Source organism: Leptodactylus fuscus, chromosome 5 (genome assembly GCF_031893055.1).
Source record: "Leptodactylus fuscus isolate aLepFus1 chromosome 5, aLepFus1.hap2, whole genome shotgun sequence".
In the NCBI taxonomy this organism is placed as follows: domain Eukaryota; kingdom Metazoa; phylum Chordata; class Amphibia; order Anura; family Leptodactylidae; genus Leptodactylus; species Leptodactylus fuscus.
In genome coordinates, this window is record NC_134269.1 from 55,210,797 (window position 1) to 55,229,796 (window position 19,000).

Here is a 19,000-nt window from a genome sequence, read left to right on the forward strand (position 1 = left end):
ATGGCTGTCAGAGAACGCTTACAGCACATTGTCCAGCAGCCAGTCAGACTCTGCCTCCTCTCCTCCTATTACCCAACAGTCTTGTCTTCCTTCCTCCCAAAATTCCGAAGCTTTACAGAACAATAACCCAAACTGTCCCTGCTCCCCAGAGCTGTTCTCCGCTCCTTTCATTGTCCCTCAACCTGCCTCTCCACGTCACGATTCCACGAACCTAACAGAGGAGCATCTGTATCCAGATGCTCAAACACTAGAGTCTCCTCCATCTCCGTTCGATTTGGTGGTGGATGACCAGCAACCCACCCTCATCGACGATGATGTGACGCAGTTGCCGTCAGGGCATCCAGTTGACCGGCGCATTGTGCGGGAGGAGGAGATGAGACAGGAGTTGGAAGAGGAAGTGGTGGATGATGAGGACACTGACCCGACCTGGACAGGGGGGATGTCAAGCGGGGAAAGTAGTGTGGATGTTGAGGCAGGTGCAGCACCAAAAAGGGTAGCTAGAGGCAGAGGCAGAGGTCAGCAGCTTAGGCGAAGCCAGGCCACACCCGGAATCTCCCAAGATGTTCCAGTTCGTACCCAGCCCCGAAAAACTCCCACCTCGAGGGCACGTTTCTCGAAGGTGTGGAGTTTTTTCAAGGAATGCGCCGAGGACAGATATAGTGTTGTCTGCACAATTTGCCTCTCGAAATTGATTAGGGGCTCTGAGAAGAGCAACCTGTCCACCACTTCAATGCGCCGTCATTTGGAATCCAAGCACTGGAATCAGTGGCAGGCAGCAACGGCAGGACAAAGGCCGACTGCCGTTCACGCCACTGCCACTGCCTCTGCCTCTGCCTCTGCCACTGCCACTGCTGACTGTGCTGGCGATGCACTCCAGAGGACGAGCCAGGACACCACTTCATCTGCCTCCGCCACTTTGTTGACTTCTACCTCATCCTCCCCTGGTCCTGTCTTATCTCCTTCTCCTGCACCATCAAAGGCACCATCAGGCGTTTCTTTACAACAACCCACCATCTCTCAGACATTGGAGCGGCGGCAGAAATACACTGCTAACCACCCACACGCGCAAGCCTTGAACGCCAACATCGCTAAACTGCTGGCCCAGGAGATGTTGGCGTTCCGGCTTGTTGAAACTCCCGCCTTCCTGGACCTGATGGCAACTGCGGCACCTCGCTATGCCGTCCCTAGCCGTCACTACTTCTCCCGGTGTGCCGTCCCCGCCTTGCACCAGCACGTGTCACTCAACATCAGGCGGGCCCTTAGTTCCGCGCTTTGCACAAAGGTCCACTTGACCACCGACGCGTGGACAAGTGCATGCGGACAGGGACGCTACATTTCACTGACGGCACACTGGGTGAATGTAGTTGAGGCTGGGACTGCTTCCCAAACTGGCCCGGTGTACCTCGTCTCCCCGCCTAACATTCCTGGCAGGGACACGAGAAGAACACCCCCCTCCTCCTCCTCCTCCTCTACCGCCTCCTCCTCCGCCACCGCCTCCTCCTCCGCCACCGCCTCCTCCTCCGCTGTTAGATTGACCCCAGCTACGAGTTGGAAACGTTGCAGCACTGGCGTTGGTAGACGTCAGCAGGCTGTGCTGAAGCTGATCAGCTTGGGGGACAGACAGCACACTGCCTCCGAGGTGAGGGATGCCCTCCTCGATGAGACGGCAATATGGTTTGAGCCGCTGCACCTGGGCCCAGGCATGGTCGTTTGTGATAACGGCCGGAACCTGGTAGCAGCTCTGGAGCTTGCCGGACTCCAACATGTTCCATGCCTGGCCCACGTCTTCAACCTAGTGGTGCAACGTTTCCTAAAGAGCTACCCCAATGTTCCAGAGCTACTGGTGAAAGTGCGGCGCATGTGCGCCCACTTTCGCAAGTCGACAGTAGCCGCTGCTAGCTTAAAATCTCTCCAGCAACGCCTGCATGTGCCACAACACCGGCTTTTGTGCGACGTCCCCACACGCTGGAACTCAACGTTTCAGATGTTGAATAGAGTGGTTGAGCAGCAGAGACCTTTGATGGAATACCAGCTACAAAACCCTAGGGTGCCACAAAGTCAGCTGCCTCAGTTTCACATCCATGAGTGGCCATGGATGAGAGACCTTTGTGACATCCTACGGGTCTTTGAGGAGTCCACAAGGAGGGTGAGCTCTGAGGATGCGATGGTGAGCCTTACAATCCCGCTCTTGTGTGTTCTGAGAGAATCCCTGATTGACATCAGGGATAACTCAGATCACACAGAGGAGTTAGGGATAGCATCCGATCCGTCACAGCTGGAGAGTAGGTCCACACATCTGTCCGCTTCACTGCGTTTAATGGAGGAGGAGGAGGAGGAGGAGGAGGAAGAAGAGTTGTCCGATGATGTGATGGTGATACAGGAGGCTTCCGGGCAACTTCGAATCGTCCCATTGTTGCAGCGCGGATGGGTAGACATGGAGGATGAGGAGGAAATGGAGATTGAACTTTCCGGTGGGGCCAGAGGAGTCATGCCAACTAACACTGTGGCAGACATGGCTGAGTTCATGTTGGGGTGCTTTACAACCGACAAGCGTATTGTCAAAATCATGGAGGACAACCAGTACTGGATCTTTGCTATCCTTGACCCCCGGTATAAAAACAACATCTCGTCTTTTATTCCGGTAGAGGGGAGGGCCAATCGCATCAATGCTTGCCACAGGCAATTGGTGCAGAATATGATGGAGATGTTTCCAGCATGTGACGTTGGCGGCAGGGAGGGCAGTTCCTCCAGTAGGCAACCAAGTTCTCACCGGTCCACACAAACGAGGGGCACACTGTCTAAGGTCTGGGACACCTTGATGGCACCCCCTCGCCAAAGTGCCGCCACGGAGGGTCCTAGTGTCACCAGGCGTGAGAAGTATAGGCGCATGTTGCGGGAATACCTTTCCGACCACAGCCCTGTCCTCTCCGACCCCTCTGCGCCCTACACGTATTGGGTGTCGAAGTTGGACCTGTGGCTTGAACTTGCCCTATATGCCTTGGAGGTGCTGTCCTGTCCTGCCGCCAGCGTCCTATCTGAGAGGGTGTTCAGTGCAGCCGGTGGCATCATCACTGACAAGCGCACCCGTCTGTCAGCTGAGAGTGCCGACCGGCTCACTTTGATAAAAATGAACCACCACTGGGTAGAGCCGTCATTTTTGTGCCCACCTGTGTAAAGCACCCCAACATGAAACTCCATGTCTGTACTCAACCTCTCCAATTCCTCCGCATCCTCATACTCATCCACCATAAGCGTTGCACAATTCTGCTAATACTAGGCTCCCTCCACCCTGATTTCCCCCAACTCTGCTGGTTAGAGGCTCCCTCCACCATGAATTTGCCCAAACTGGGCTGTTTAGAGGCTCCCTCCACCATGAATTGGTCCAAACTGGGTTTTTTAGAGGCTCCCTCCACCATGAATTTGCCCAAACTGGGCTGTTTAGAGGCTCCCTCCACCATGAATTGGTCCAAACTGGGCTGGTTAGAGGCTCCCTCCACCATGAATTTCCCAAAACTTGGCTGTTTAGAGGCTCCCTCCACCATGAATTTGCCCAAACTGGGCTGTTTAGAGGCTCCCTCCACCATTAATTGGTCCAAACTGGGCTGGTTAGAGGCTCCCTCCACCATGAATTTGCCCAAACTGGGGTGGTTAGAGGCTCCCTCCACCATTAATTGGTCCAAACTGGGCTGGTTAGAGGCTCCCTCCACCATGAATTTCCCAAAACTTGGCTGTTTAGAGGCTCCCTCCACCATTAATTGGTCCAAACTGGGCTGGTTAGAGGCTCCCTCCACCATGAATTTGCCCAAACTGGGCTGTTTAGAGGCTCCCTCCACCATTAATTGGTCCAAACTGGGCTGGTTAGAGGCTCCCTCCACCATGAATTTGCCCAAACTGGGCTGTTTAGAGGCTCCCTCCACCATGAATTGGTCCAAACTGGGGTGGTTAGAGGCTCCCTCCACCATGAATTGGTCCAAACTGGGGTGGTTAGAGGCTCCCTCCACCATTAATTGGTCCAAACTGGGCTGGTTAGAGGCTCCCTCCACCATGAATTTGCCCAAACTGGGGTGGTTAGAGGCTCCCTCCACCATTAATTGGTCCAAACTGGGCTGGTTAGAGGCTCCCTCCACAATTAATTGGTCCAAACTGGGCTAATTAGAGGCTCCCTCCACCATGAATTGGTCCAAACTGGGTTTTTTAGAGGCTCCCTCCACCATGAATTTGCCCAAACTGGGCTGTTTAGAGGCTCCCTCCACCATGAATTGGTCCAAACTGGGCTGGTGAGAGGCTCCCTCCACCATGAATTTCCCAAAACTTGGCTGTTTAGAGGCTCCCTCCACCATTAATTGGTCCAAACTGGGCTGGTTAGAGGCTCCCTCCACCATTAATTGGTCCAAACTGGGCTGGTTAGAGGCTCCCTCCACCATTAATTGGTCCAAACTGGGCTGGTTAGAGGCTCCCTCCACCATGAATTTCCCAAAACTTGGCTGTTTAGAGGCTCCCTCCACCATTAATTGGTCCAAACTGGGCTGGTTAGAGGCTCCCTCCACCATGAATTTGCCCAAACTGGGCTGTTTAGAGGCTCCCTCCACCATGAATTGGTCCAAACTGGGTTTTTTAGAGGCTCCCTCCACCATTAATTGGTCCAAACTGGGCTGGTTAGAGGCTCCCTCCACAATTAATTGGTCCAAACTGGGCTAATTAGAGGCTCCCTCCACCATGAATTGGTCCAAACTGGGTTTTTTAGAGGCTCCCTCCACCATGAATTTGCCCAAACTGGGCTGTTTAGAGGCTCCCTCCACCATGAATTGGTCCAAACTGGGCTGGTTAGAGGCTCCCTCCACCATGAATTGGTCCAAACTGGGGTGGTTAGAGGCTCCCTCCACCATTAATTGGTCCAAACTGGGCTGGTTAGAGGCTCCCTCCACCATTAATTGGTCCAAACTGGGCTGGTTAGAGGCTCCCTCCACCATGAATTTGCCCAAACTGGGGTGGTTAGAGGCTCCCTCCACCATTAATTGGTCCAAACTGGGCTGGTTAGAGGCTCCCTCCACAATTAATTGGTCCAAACTGGGCTAATTAGAGGCTCCCTCCACCATGAATTGGTCCAAACTGGGTTTTTTAGAGGCTCCCTCCACCATGAATTTGCCCAAACTGGGCTGTTTAGAGGCTCCCTCCACCATGAATTGGTCCAAACTGGGCTGGTTAGAGGCTCCCTCCACCATGAATTTCCCAAAACTTGGCTGTTTAGAGGCTCCCTCCACCATGAATTTGCCCAAACTGGGCTGTTTAGAGGCTCCCTCCACCATTAATTGGTCCAAACTGGGCTGGTTAGAGGCTCCCTCCACCATGAATTTGCCCAAACTGGGGTGGTTAGAGGCTCCCTCCACCATTAATTGGTCCAAACTGGGCTGGTTAGAGGCTCCCTCCACCATGAATTTCCCAAAACTTGGCTGTTTAGAGGCTCCCTCCACCATTAATTGGTCCAAACTGGGCTGGTTAGAGGCTCCCTCCACCATGAATTTGCCCAAACTGGGCTGTTTAGAGGCTCCCTCCACCATTAATTGGTCCAAACTGGGCTGGTTAGAGGCTCCCTCCACCATGAATTTGCCCAAACTGGGCTGTTTAGAGGCTCCCTCCACCATGAATTGGTCCAAACTGGGGTGGTTAGAGGCTCCCTCCACCATGAATTGGTCCAAACTGGGGTGGTTAGAGGCTCCCTCCACCATTAATTGGTCCAAACTGGGCTGGTTAGAGGCTCCCTCCACAATTAATTGGTCCAAACTGGGCTAATTAGAGGCTCCCTCCACCATGAATTGGTCCAAACTGGGCTGGTTAGAGGCTCCCTCCACAATTAATTGGTCCAAACTGGGCTAATTAGAGGCTCCCTCCACCATGAATTGGTCCAAACTGGGTTTTTTAGAGGCTCCCTCCACCATGAATTTGCCCAAACTGGGCTGTTTAGAGGCTCCCTCCACCATTAATTGGTCCAAACTTGGCTGTTTAGAGGCTCCCTCCACCATGAATTTGCCCAAACTGGGCTGTTTAGAGGCTCCCTCCACCATTAATTGGTCCAAACTGGGCTGGTTAGAGGCTCCCTCCACCATGAATTTGCCCAAACTGGGGTGGTTAGAGGCTCCCTCCACCATTAATTGGTCCAAACTGGGCTGGTTAGAGGCTCCCTCCACCATTAATTGGTCCAAACTGGGCTGGTTAGAGGCTCCCTCCACCATGAATTTGCCCAAACTGGGCTGTTTAGAGGCTCCCTCCACCATGAATTGGTCCAAACTGGGCTGGTTAGAGGCTCCCTCCACCATGAATTTCCCAAAACTTGGCTGTTTAGAGGCTCCCTCCACCATTAATTGGTCCAAACTGGGCTGGTTAGAGGCTCCCTCCACCATGAATTGGTCCAAACTGGGGTTTTTAGAGGCTCCCTCCACCATGAATTGGTCCAAACTGGGGTTTTTAGAGTCTCCCTCCACCATGAATTGGTCCAAACTGGGGTTTTTAGAGTCTCCCTCCACCATGAATTGGTCCAAACTGGGGTTTTTAGAGGCTCCCTCCACCATGAATTTGCCCAAACTCTGCTGGTTAGAGGCTCAATCCACCCTGATTTTCAAAACAAATGTTGGTGCCAACCTCAACTTACTACAAGGGCCAAATTCACTGCTGGTGACAAGCTCTCCTCACTGCAAGTGCCAAATACACATGTTTCAAGGTGTTTTCCTACTGTCAGAGAGGTGGTATTGAGTGTGTAAAGTGTGTAGTTGTTAGGCTGTGATGTTGGGGTAATAGAGGGTCTTTGGTGTGTTAGATGCCCCCAGACATGCTTCCCCTGCTGTCCCAGTGTCATTCCAGAGGTGTTGGCATCATTTCCTGGGGTGTCATAGTGGACTTGGTGACCCTCCAGACACGGATTTGGGTTTCCCCCTTAACGAGTATCTGTTCCCCATAGACTATAATGGGGTTCGAAACCCGTTCGAACACACGAACATTGAGCGGCTGTTCGAATCGAATTTCGAACCTCGAACATTTTAGTGTTCGCTCATCTCTAAATATCATCACTTATAAATGTCTGCTATATTCTGTACATTTGTTTTGCTGAATACCATTAACCATAGTTATGTATCCATTAAGCAGTGCACAATAATTTAGCATTCTGTATGTCATTAGAAGATAGATGAACCGAGTAAGCAAAACATTAACACAATTCTTATACAATGAGGACACTTGTCTTCTCTAACAATAAAAAGTCTATTTCTAGAATTACAAGTTATATGATATCCTATCAGTTAGATAAAAGACTGCTGCTACTGTAGATTGGTGGAGGTTTGGCTGCTGAGACCCCAACTGATCATGAGAGGGTGTTCTGAGGTTTGCCTCTTTCAACCAAGCATTGATTATGAATGTGCTCTGGCACTGCCTTCATCTCTTTAGGATTGGCAAAGCACTTACAAACAATTTCATTACATTCAGTCTGGGGACTTAAATGTAACTCATGATCAGTGGATATCCCCACATTTGTACCCCCACTGACATAGCAGCATTCCCTTTAATGTGGATAGAAGACACCGTAACTTGCTAGTTCCAGATTATGTATTAAAGTATTTAACTGATAAGTACTGGGTTAGAACTCAGAAGGAGTACTATGCCTTCTTAGGGCCTATTCACACGGAGTAAACGCGGGACGCGATTTTGATGGTTCATGTTTGCAGTCGCGTTAACGCGAGTTTACGCGGCGCTAACATGACCGCAAACATGCACCGTCAAAATCGTGGCGCAAACGTCCTATAAACGCGGTGCATTGCGCGCCCGTATACCCCGTGTGAATAGGCCCTTAAGGAGATGTTGCCTCTATGAAGCCACCTTCTGGTGTACAGATACTTGTTACACTGTGAATGCCCTGTTAAGAATTCTGGGAAAGCCATATGCAAATATGTCTTTCCTTGGTAAAAAAGGATAACTTGCTGTGGAGCCACTTTTTTTTTAATTTTTTTATGTAGATTGTGATCCACATATAGAGCTCACAATGTACATTTTTCTCTATCAGTATGTCTTTGGAATATGGGTTGGAAATCCATGCAAACACCGGGAGAACATACAAACTCCTTGCAGATATTTTTTTTGCCCTTGATGGGATTTGAGCACCAGGACTCCAGCGCTGCAAGGCTGCAGTGCTACCCACTGAGCCACCGTGTGGCCCCCTGCTGTGGAGTCACCCTTTGAAAGGTAGTTCTCTATAGATCAATGCTTTGTATTCCTAAAACCTAGTAGCATTATCTAGGAATAAAGTCAAGCCCAGAATAAGGGCTCGTTCACATCCGCGCCCGGTCTCCGTTATGCAGGTTTCTGTTTCGTGCACAAAACAGAGGCAGGAGACGGAAAACTGCAGGACTCTTTCATATCCATTCATTTGAATGGGTTTGAAAGATGTCCGGCCGTGAGCGCCGGTGAGCGTTTTATGCTCTCCGCCGCGAAACCGTTTTTTAAAAATCAGACACAGAGTCGGACATGCAGTACTCTGTGTCTGGTTTTAAAAAAAACGCTTTCGCAGCGGAGAGTATAAAACGCTCACCACCGCTCACGGCCGGACCCGGTCTGACAGGTTTCAGTCTTCTGCATGCAGAAGACGGAAACCACAGAACAGACTCCAGCGCTAGTGTGAACCCAGCGTCAGTCCTCTACAGGGAAGAGAGACCCATTTGTTGACATCTGGTTGCAGGTTATTGCCTCTCATCAGTGCAAAGCAGAATACTGACTAGTTGAGTAAGAGGTCCTAGGTGTCGGTAAGAAAGTGTCCTATGTCTCCATAAGGAGATGTATAGTTACGTAAAATTGTAGGGGCCAGGGGCTTAAAGCACAACTCCGCCAAATAAGTGTTACAATGGGGCAGGCCATTTTGTGGAAGGTAGCACTTTCTACCACCTTAAATTTCTCTACAAAGCTGGTAGAAATGCACTAAACCTTTATTCTATGGCTCTGTAGACTCTCTGCATGCCATTGCGTGAAGCCTCTAGAGCACAACGTTGGATTCCACATTGTATACAACCATTAGAGAGCCAAGTACATGAGACCTAAATCCTCTTTAAAGCCTTTTATTATATTAAGTTTCTCTTCTACACCTTGCCGCTCATTTGTTCTTTAGGAGTGACTTTGGAGGCTGGGGTTATGGTGAGCCTGTGAGATGGTGTGGAATAGTTGTAACAGAAGTAATGTCGGGCTTGTTTTTAGCCATTTATTAAATATCATGTCTACACAATGGCAGATTGGATTTATTTCCCACGTGTTGCCATTCAGTCTGTGACTTAGTAACTCTGAAAGAAAAAGAGCTATTAGAAATGTTTTAAATTCTAGACACAAGTTAAACTTGGCAGTGGAGGTGTGAATACACACATAGTCTTTATTGCTTGCCTATTAAACTTTGCTGAGGGGGAATGGGTACTTCTAATCCAGATGTGACCACATGTTCTAATCTGCCTGCCATCAGTCTGGAAGGAGGTCCAAGATACATGTTGGATGGATTTCATTAGCGGGAACAAAGTACACTTTGTTTATCCGTTCCAGATAGTCCAAGTAGGAAACAAGCGTATCATGCTAATTTGTCTCCATTAGAATATCACTCAGTCAGAAATTGTTTCAGCTGTCCAGATTTTGAGGGCTGATACCAAACAGAGAAAAGTGAAAACGTTCAGGTTAATGTAACTTCATCCCCTCACGACAAAGCCAACAAACTGGTCATTTGGGTAACTTGACCCTGGAAGTGACTGATAAGGCTGTGTAAGTGGAAGAAAATCAAGTTGTAACAAAGTACCACTGACTAACATGTCCCCCATATAACACAATTATCGACTGACACCAGGTGCAGCCTTGTTGTTACTCTGTTAGACTTCTATTGTTTCATTTAATAACATTTCCAAAGTGCTCCCAGACCTCAATTAGACTAAAGCCCATTCCCCTATGAAGTCAAATGTGCAGCGACATCTTGCTACGACGTGCTGGAAGAGAACAGAACGCTCACAAAATCTCTCCATGTGTTTGAGACACATCATTTGAGATCTGTAGTGGTTTGAGGAACTGGGGGGCAGGTGGCAGCAAATTTCTATTTCCTCTTTCATTTAAACCCTCATGGTAGCAAAACAGATTGTGTCTATCCTCTAGTCTGAGACCAATAAAGTTGTGTTAAATTACATTTATTGTCCATGAAATGCAGCATATACCGTGTGTATGTCTGCACAAGTCCATATCACATTGGTATAGCAGCTTAAATGGACATGCTTATTTTAGACACTTTGCTCTATTCTCTGTCTGCACCTTTCTCTTTACCCTGTATAATAAAGTTATAGTTTTTCACAATTTTCTAACCCTTGATTCACATCTGCATTTGGTAATCCGTTCAGGGAGTCTGCATGGTGACCCGAACAGAATACCGAATTCATTTGCAAGCGGTGTGCAGTGAAAGCACATGGACCCCATAGAGATCTCTGCACGGGTCATGCGGACAAAAATGTAGATTGTGAAGTACTTTCGTATCCGCATGTTCCCTGCGGAGATCTCGCGGCAAGAACACAGACCCCATTATAGTCTATGAGGTCCATGTGCTTTCACTGCACACCGCTTGCTTGCAAATGCGTTCAGTAGTCCATTCGGGAAGTCTCCATGCAGACTCCCCCGAACAGATTACCGACGCAGATGTGAACGAGGTCTAAGACATGTTAAAAGATTGCTTACTGTGCAACCTCTGAAAGCTAAGATTGCCATTTGTACTCAGAGGTTTAAACTGGCCATAAACATTAGATTTTAATTTGCCATCTCTCGTCTGAAATGAACTATGGTTGGTTGTATGGCCAATTGTCCCAAACACATGAACAACTGCAAACCTTCCAATGGGCATTTGACTACCCCAGACACTTGGAAATGTAACAGATGAAAGTCGTTCAATGCTAATGAAGTGCTGGAAAAAAGAAATTATGGACTCTTGGTGGGTAACTGTTAATAGTAGAAACATATGCCTACAATACAAAAATTGTCCACAGGTTTGTTAGTCTAGTCTGCCTACAGCAGACCATGGTAAAAATGGCAGTCTATGGATATGCAAACTGGCTTACTAGTTTTATATACAGCCTGTGGCAGGTGCGCCTGCTCTCCTATGGAATAGCTGCCCAATGCCGCCCTTTTCACCATGAATAGCAATTTCGCCCAATGTCTGCTGTCTGTAGGCAGATCTGGCAATCTGGCTGGTTCACTCCTGTTGCATCTGCAGGCTGATATGCAGATCTACAAAAAAAATATTATTTGCTTGATTGTTTCCTTGATATATTATTATTATTATTTATTTATTTATTTATTTATTTAGCACCATTAATTCCATGGTGCTTTACATTTACATTTTATATGGCCATAAATGTATATTTCTGCTTCTATTAGAGGCTCCTAAGATTCAGAGACATATTGAACCTTCTAAACTTTTAGGTAAAAAGTAACTCAGCTTGATAAGCACAGAACGAAATAGATTTATTTAATAAGATCTATTCTAAAGTTTCTTATATCCATCTACACTATTCATTTATGAAACATTGTTCTGTAATTGGAGGTAACAGCTATAGAATAGTTACATTCAACCATTAACGGGAAAAGAAGGATGAGACGAATTAATGTGTCTCTATGTTTTCAGCCTCAGAAGTAAGATATAATGGGTTCAATATTATTTCTTTATATGCACTTGAAACTTTCTGCAATGGAAATGCATGTACAATGACCTGTGATAGTACGTCTGAGATAGTACATCTTGTATTAGCACCTGCTCTATATTATTGTGCATTGTAGGCAAAGTGAAGTATGTTGTCTTTAATTGCACACTTTCCTATCATTACTATTGCTACTACTAACAATAATAATAGGTTTTCAGATTATTTTCCAATCTGTCACAGGCAATACAATGTGTATAGAGACTGAACAATACTCTCTCTTATAGAAGACCTTAACTGATTTTTCCTATTGAATCAACAAGCTGCCTATACAGTACATTGATCTAACACAACAGTATACAATGAGATTCTCTGCACCCTCTAGAGGCAGCTGCAAACAGTTATAAAGTAAGGATTTAAAGAGGACCTTTTACCACCTCCAATAAGTCCAACAAATCCAGGTCTTTATATCAGTGAAAAGGTGCTGCTCCACTGATTCTGGCACAGTTGGATTTTTTTTCTCTAGTACCAACCACCAACAAGCAATCAATTCTGTTAGTTTTGTTGCTTTATATGCTATTTAGACTCCATACTGTCAGGAGGGCGGTGTCAGGCAGGAGCAGGCAAGGAGTGCAATTCTGAGCCCTGACACTGGCTGCCTCTGATTGGAGCTCCGAATCACACCCCATGCCTGACACCGCCCAGGTATATATATATATATATATATATATATATATATATATATATATATATATATATATATACAGTCCTATGAAAAAGTTTGGGCACCCCTATTAATCTTAATCATTTTTTGTTCTAAATATTTTGGTGTTTGCAACAGCCATTTCAGTTTGATATATCTAATAACTGATGGACACAGTAATATTTCAGGATTGAAATGAGGTTTATTGTACTAACAGAAAATGTGCAATATGCATTAAACCAAAATTTGACCGGTGCAAAAGTATGGGCACCCTTATCATTTTATTGATTTGAATTCCCCTAACTACTTTTTACTGACTTACTGAAGCACAAAATTGGTTTTGTAACCTCAGTGAGCTTTGAACTTCATAGCCAGATGTATCCAATCATAAGAAAAGGTATTTAAGGTGGCCAATTGCAAGTTGATCTCCTATTTGAATCTCCTCTGAAGAGTGGCATCATGGGCTACTCAAAACAACTCTCAAATGATCTGAAAACAAAGATTGTTCAACATAGTTGTTCAGCGGAAGGATACAAAAAGTTGTCTCAGAGATTTAACCTGTCAGTTTCCACTGTGAGGAACATAGTAAGGAAATGGAAGACCACAGGGACAGTTCTTGTTAAGCCCAGAAGTGGCAGGCCAAGAAAAATATCAGAAAGGCAGAGAAGAATGGTGAGAACAGTCAAGGACAATCCACAGACCACCTCCAAAGAGCTGCAGCATCATCTTGCTGCAGATGGTGTCACTGTGCATCGGTCAACTATACAGCGCACTTTGCACAAAGAGAAGCTGTATGGGAGAGTGATGAGAAAGAAGCCGTTTCTGCACGTACGCCACAAATAGAGTTGCCTGAGGTATGAAAAAGCACATTTGGACAAGGCAGCTTCATTTTGGAAACAAAAATTGAGTTGTTTGGTTATAAAAAAAAGGCGTTATGCATGGCGTCCAAAAAGAAACAGCATTCCAAGAAAAACACATGCTACCCACTGTAAAATTTGGTGGAGGTTCCATCATGCTTTGGGGCTGTGTGGCCAATGCCGGCATCGGGAATCTTGTTAAAGTTGAGAGTCGCATGGATTCCACTCAGTATCAGCAGATTCTTGAGAATAATGTTCAAGAATCAGTGACAAAGTTGAAGTTACGCCGGGGATGGATATTTCAGCAAGACAATGATCCAAAACACTGCTCCAAATCCTCAGGCATTCATGCAGAGGAACAATTACAATGTTCTGGAATGGCCATCCCAGTCCCCAGACCTGAATATCATTGAACATCTGTGGGATGATTTGAAGCGGGCTGTCCATGCTCGGCGACCATCTAACTTAACTGAACTTGAATTGTTTGTCCAAAATACCTTCATCCAGGATCCAGGAACTGATTAAAAGCTACAGGAAGCGACTAGAGGCTGTTATCTTTGCAAAAGGAGGATCTACTAAATATTAATGTCACTTTTCTGTTGAGGTGCCCATACTTTTGCACCGGTCAAATTTTGGTTTAATGCATATTGCACATTTTCTGTTAGTACAATAAACCTCATTTCAATCCTGAAATATTACTGTGTCCATCAGTTATTAGATATATCAAACTGAAATGGCTGTTATAAACACCAAAATATTTAGAACTAAAAATGATTAAGATTAATAGGGGTGCCCAAACTTTTTCATAGGACTGTATATATATCTCAATCTGCTTGACTCCTCCTACTCTTTTTGCTACCTGCAGATTGGGCTGCATTTTAAAGGTGCAGGTGCCCTTTAAATAAATAGTCTCTCCTGCTGTAAAATTAGTAGATATAGTAACAAACTCATATATTTAGATATAAAGTAACATGGTGCTTTAAGGTGGGCATTCACTACAAACTGATATATATGCATCTAAGGCAGTTTTGAGTACTTAAAGGGCATTTCTCACTATTCCCGGAACTAAGACAATTCTTAAGTTATCCCTTACCTGTTCTTCCCCTATCCTCATGGAGTGGCAGGGTGAACATGTGACCTGCTGCTCCATTCATTCTCTATAAGAGAACACGGAACTCTGTACTCGGCTATCTATGGCTCCTCCCATAGAGAGTTAATGGAGCAGCAGGGTGCATGCTCAACCTGCTTCTTTATCAGGACAGGAATCCCGTTTCTGGGATTGGTGGGTGTCCCAGTAGCTGAACCCCCACTGATCATAAAGTTGTCCCCTATCTTATCCTATTTTCAAATATGGTAAACCCCTTTAACCCCTTAGCGACCTTTGACGTACTATTACGTCATGGACGCGAGGTACTTCGCGCACCATGAAGTAATAATACGTCATGGTTATAAACAGCCTCCGTGTCTCAAGACACGGAAACTGTAAGAAGGTTGCTGCTGTCCATGACAGCAGACAACTTTCTTTACATGAATCGGAAGATTTAACCCCCTCCCTGCCACGTGGATCGCTGCAATTGGACGATTGCTTCGCAATGTCCAATTGCAGCTTGCCGGCACAGATCCAATGATCTGTGCCGACAGATCGGTACAAAAGTGACAGTGATTGGAGCTACACCTTGCACCAATCCCTGTCGAGTGTTTGGGGGGCGTACAGTGGTGCGACCCCCTCCAGATGTTTTAATTGGTCAATCTGCCAGCATCATGGCAGATTGACCAATCAATGGCGTGCAGGGCAGTGTAAACTTCGGGCACTGCTCTGCTTACATCACTCCCTCTGGGAATTGCGAGCAGAGCAGAACCCGTGCTGCCCTGTGAGCCCTGTGTGTGAGATTGCTGCGTTACCGCTGCGTCATACCTCGATCAGATTCTGCCAGACGTCCTAGGTCCTCTCCCAGCCAGCCCTCTACTGCCCATCTCTCCCCTCTGCCGTCTCCCGTCCCCCCTCCCATCTCCTCTCCACCCTTTCCTGACCGAGGCATCTGAGACTGTCTGGCTCCTCCAGCTTCTGGGTCCTAAACTCTGCATTCTGTGCAGAAAAGAGACTCACTTCCCTCCCCTTTTTGAGAAAGCCCTTTTTGGCATTTCTCCAAATTTAAATTTTTTTTTTTGTTAGGTTTTTTTGCATTTTTGCATTTTTTTTTCCTTTTCTTTTTTTTTGTTTGTGCACAAGCTTTTTTTTTTTGTAAAACTCGCCACCGCAAATTGACCAGTAATAAAATATACGTTATTGGTCACATTTGTGATTTTTGGCTCAGTTTTTTTTTCTAGTAGGTAGAAAAGAGAATTTTGTTTGTGCACAAGCTTTTTTTTTTGTAAAACTCGCCACCGCAAATTGACCAGTAATAAAATATACGTTATTGGTCACATTTGTGATTTTTGGCTCAGTTTTTTTTTCTAGTAGGTAAAAAAGAGAATTTTGTTTGTGCACAAGCTTTTTTTTTTGTAAAACTCGCCACCGCAAATTGACCAGTAATAAAATATACGTTATTGGTCACATTTGTGATTTTTGGCTCAGTTTTTTTTTCTAGTAGGTAGAAAAGAGAATTTTGTTTGTGCACAAGCTTTTTTTTTTGTAAAACTCGCCACCGCAAATTGACCAGTAATAAAATATACGTTATTGGTCACATTTGTGATTTTTGGCTCAGTTTTTTTTTCTAGTAGGTAGAAAAGAGAATTTTGTTTGTGCACAAGCTTTTTTTTTTTGTAAAACTCGCCACCGCAAATTGACCAGTAATAAAATATACGTTATTGGTCACATTTGTGATTTTTGGCTCAGTTTTTTTTTCTAGTAGGTAGAAAAGAGAATTTTGTTTGTGCACAAGCTTTTTTTTTTTGTAAAACTCGCCACCGCAAATTGACCAGTAATAAAATATACGTTACTGGTCACATTTGTGATTTTGGGGGCAGTTTTTTTTTCTAGTAGGTAGAAAAGAGAATTTTGTTTGTGCACAAGCTTTTTTTTTTGTAAAACTCGCCACCGCAAATTGACCAGTAATAAAATATACGTTATTGGTCACATTTGTGATTTTTGGCTCAGTTTTTTTTCAATCTATATATAGCTCCATTTTTGATAGAAGGGAAGGTTTTTTTTTTTTTGTTTTTTTTTTTTACATAAAATACACGTGTTAAAGCACAACACACACCCCACACTGAAAAAGTTTCAAAGAAATAAAGTTTCAAAGAAATAAAGTTTCAAGAAATAAAGTTTCAAGAAATAAAGTTTTATATACTCAAGTAAAACACCACACACACACAAAAATGTCCCAATCATCCCAAAGAAGGTTTTCAGTAGAAGAGGCGTACGCCATACTGGCCTCTGACACTGATACCGCCAGCGAGGGAGAAGAGGAAAATGCCCCATTCCTTTATTTTTCCTCTTCTTCCTCCTCCTCCTCCTCGAGTGATGAGCAACCCCAAAGGAGGCGCCCCAGAACAATTGCTGAGTTAGTTGCCCCACCTGTAGAGCCCATGTGGACCCCACCCCCAGAAAATTATGAGCCTCAGCTTCCTGACTTTGTTGTCCGGTCAGGAATACAAATTGAGACTGAGGGCTTCAGAGAAAATGACTTTTTCAAAATCTTTTTCTCTGATGAGTTTGTAGATCTTATGGTGGCCCAAACGAATTTGTACGCTGAACAATTTTTGGAACAAAATGCCACCTCTTCCTATGCCAGGCCACAGAACTGGACCCCAGTAAATGCAGCAGAAATGAAGATCTTCTGGGGTCTTATTCTGCATATGGGCATAGTGAAAAAACCTAAAATTCGTCAGTATTGGAGTACAGACGTCTTGCACAACACTCCAATCTATCGAATGGCTATGTCCAGGAAGTGGTTTGAAAGTATCCTAAAGTTCATTCATTATAATGATAATTCCCAGTGCCCGCCCCAAGATGCCCCAAATTTTGACCGCTTATACAAAGTTAGGCCAGTCATTGACCACTTTAGTTCCAAATTTGCAGAGTCCTACATCCCTGATCAGAACATTGCAATTGATGAGTCTCTGATCAGTTTCAAAGGGAGGCTAAAATTCCGCCAATACTTGCCCAGTAAGCGGGCACGGTATGGCATTAAAATGTATAAGCTATGTGAGAGCAGTTCAGGATACACTTATAAATTTAGGGTGTATGAAGGAAGGGACACAAGGATTGAGCCCCCAGACTGCCCCCCAATCCTAGGAGTTAGTGGGAAAATTGTGTGGGATTTGATGCACCCACTGCTGGACAAGGGTTATCACCTCTATGTGGATAACTTTTACACCAGCATCCCACTCTTTAGGTCCCTGAGTTCTAGAGGAACTGCAGCTTGTGGGACTGTGCGCAGAAATCAAAGAGGCCTCCCTAGGGCACATATTGAGCAGCGCCTCAGAAAGGGTGAGAGTAGTGCCGTCTGCAATGAGAATATGCTGCTGGTCAAGTATAGGGACAAGAGGGATGTCCTTGTACTGACCACAGCTAATGGCAGCGGCAGCACCTCTGTCCCTCTGCGTGGCACCAGTACCACTGTCTCCAAGCCAGACTGCATCCTGGCATACAATAAGTACATGGGAGGGGTTGATCTATCTGATCAAGTCCTAAAGCCCTACAGTGCCATGCGAAAAACAAGAGTGTGGTACAAAAAGCTGGCCGTGCACATGGTTCAGATGGCATTGTATAACGCGTACGTGCTATCACGATGTGCAGGCCACACAGGAACTTTCCTTGAGTTTCAGGAGGCAATTATCAAGTCCCTGATATTTGGGGACCTAGAAGTGCCAGGCCCCAGTACTTCTGAAACTCATGGTTCCCGTATTGTACCAGGGCAACATTTTCCCGGTGAAGTCCCCCAAACTGCTAAAAAAGGGAAAACTCAGAAAAGATGCAGAGTGTGTTACAAAAGAGGAATAAGGAGAGACACCATTTATCAGTGTGACACCTGCCCTGATAAACCTGGCCTGTGCATGAAGGAGTGCTTTAGATTGTACCACACTTCCATGGAATATTAATTTTAGAATTTATTTTCCATGGAATATCGCCTCCTTATACCATCACATACTCTGCACACAATTACTTTCATCCGGTTATGCAGTAATTTCTGGATAATAAATTATTGCCATACAAGCTGCATCCAAATATTTGCTATACTTCTTGGTAAATTTTTTAAGAGGTGTAATTTAACACTAACGTCACTGAAGTCAAGGGATCTAGTTTCCAAAATGGGGTCACATTTTGGGGGTTTCCACTGTTTTGGCACTTCAAGGCCTCTACAAATGTGACATGGTAACTAAAACCAATTTCAGCCAAATCTACCCTCCAACTATTGTTCTATCCCACTGTGTGACCATACATCACTTTACGTCCACATGTGGGGCATTTCTGTAGTTGGGAGAAAATGCTTGACAATTTGTGGGGTGCATTTTCTCTTTTAACCCCTTGTGGAAATGCATAATTTGAGGTTAAAGCTACATTTTATAGCAAAAAAATTTCACTTTTCCTTTTGTTGGGCCAATTCTGTTACACTCCTGTAGGGTCAAAGGGCTCACTATACCCCTTGATAAATTCCTTGAGGGGTCTAGTTTCCAAAATGGGGTCACATTTTGGGGGTTTCCACTGTTTTGGCACCTTGGGGGCTCTGCAAAAGGAACATGGTGCCTGCAATCTATTTTAGCAAAATCTGGCCTACAAAATCCAATTAGCGCTCCATCCGTTCTGAGAGCGACCG